Genomic DNA, 1,898 nt, shown 5'->3' with positions numbered 1-1,898 from the left:
ATTTACACACATATATACTCCTCTCTCTCTCTCTCTCTCTCTCTCTCTCTCTCACCAGCCACCGGGAGAGACGCAGTGCAGGGCTGGTTACAGCTCCCCGAGCCATGGCAGTGGGAGGGGAGCCTGTAGGAGGCAGGGAGCTCCTGGAGGGCTCCCTGGAGGAGGGAACCCCTGACCTGAGACTGGAAATGAGTCAGGAGAAGGGTTTCAGCAGAGGGAAGAGCGTGCTCAAGGCCATAGAGGCAGCACCACTCCAGGCTGCTGTCGGTACAGGCAGCTCTGGGAGCAGGAGGGGTGCATGTGTGTGTACATGTGTGTTCACATGTGTGCCTGCTCCTGTGTGTGCCTGCTCCTGTGTGACTTGTGAGGTGACCCGTGGCAGGTCCACCACGCTGGCTGGGGGCCGTGGCTCCCGCTCCAGCCCCACCCGCAGCCCCCACTCACCTGAACCTGCCAAGGAGCTGAGGGACTCCGCAGTCGTGGCCCGGGACACAGAAGCCTGTCCGTGCGGGAGGACGGAGGCTGGTTCCCCCTCTGCCCCTCCCACTCCAGGTGGCCAGGAAGTTCAATGTAGTGACGCCTGTGGGCTTCGAATACAGGGAAAGGCTGAGTTCACTGGGGCCGCTCCGGCTCCATTCCTGCCGAGACACGCTCTGCGGCCACCCACCCCCTGCCCACGCCGTTCGCGACACGGAACCCAGCCCGCGCCCCGGGTCTGGCCTCCAGGGGTGTGGGCTCCGACTCTTGAACGGCGTCTTTCAAATCGCAACGCCTAGCTCTCGGGACGTCAGCAGACCCGGCCACTCGGTGCGGCATAAACAAAAGGTTAATGTGTGGCCAGCAGAGAGAGTGTTTGCGAAACCTTTCAGCCCAAATACCTTCTCCGTCCTGGCAGGTGGCGGGGAAGGGACAAAGGTGGCCTGGCGACAGGGCGAGGGGCAGGTGGGCGTGGGCTCATGGGTGGGAGCAGGCTTCCTTTCCCCCGGGTTTGCTTATTACGACTTTATTTTTCTTCTCCGCACCCACCGCCTGGACCTAAACACCCACACAGCCACTTCTTCTTTTTCAAATCCTCACCCGAGGATATTTTTCTTGATTTTAGAGAGACAAGAAGGAAGAGAGAGAGAAAGAAATATCGAGAGAAATATGAGAGAGGAACATCAATTGGTTGTCCCCTATACACACCCCAACCAGAGATCAAACCCGCAACCTAGATAGGTGCCCTGACCTAGAATCGAACCCACAACCCTTTTGGCATACGGACAACGCTCCAACCAACGGAGCCATCGGCCGGGGCCGCCCCTTGTTGCTGTCTCAGGATTTTCAATTCTTTCTCTTAATATTCAGTCAAGGGAGCAGACAAAGGGGTCTGTCATCCATCACCCACTCATTCATCCAGTGCTGGGACTACGGCACAATCCTGCTCTCAAGGACTTTTCTGTCTGCTTCAGGTCTGATGATGGGAGAATTCTGACGTGTACAGTGATAGAGAGGATGGTCTAGCGAAGCCCACGTCCCCATCGGCAGCTGCCGTCCGATATCACCACCTTGAGGACAGGATCATTCCCTCCCCCAACCTCGTCCCCTTGGGAATGTTCTGAAGCAAATCCTAAACGTCCTTTCATCTGTAAGAGTTTTAAAAATCCTAACCACAATAGTATATGTCACATCCTAAAAAACCAGTAAACTCCTTAATATCATCAGTGTGCAAGTCATTGTTTCCCTAATTGGTTCCCCAATTTATTTATTATTTAAAAAATATATATTTTTATTGATTTCAGAGAGGAAGGGGGAGGGAGATAGATAGATGAGAAATATTGATCAGCTGCCCCCTTCACGCCCCCCACTGGGGATCAAGCCTGCAACCGGGCATGTGCCCTGACCGGGAATCGAACCCT

At 55.2% G+C, this 1,898-nt stretch overlaps 1 protein-coding gene across 1 annotated transcript in view; it reads right to left on the bottom strand.

Annotated features, from left to right (window-relative positions):
* The window catches only part of LOC102240560 (putative serpin A13), a 6,193-nt gene extending 5,670 nt beyond the window's left edge, over positions 1-523 (bottom strand). The window contains exon 1 of the mRNA XM_005853242.2: positions 445-523. The gene's annotated coding sequence lies outside the window, so the exon portion shown is untranslated. The remainder of the gene's footprint in view (positions 1-444) is intronic.
* Positions 524-1,898: the final 1,375 nt, after the last annotated feature.

The sequence above is a fragment of the Myotis brandtii genome, unplaced genomic scaffold (assembly GCF_000412655.1).
Source record: "Myotis brandtii unplaced genomic scaffold, ASM41265v1 scaffold1013, whole genome shotgun sequence".
Lineage (NCBI taxonomy): Eukaryota > Metazoa > Chordata > Mammalia > Chiroptera > Vespertilionidae > Myotis > Myotis brandtii.
This window is presented reverse-complemented; position numbering and strand designations above follow the sequence as displayed.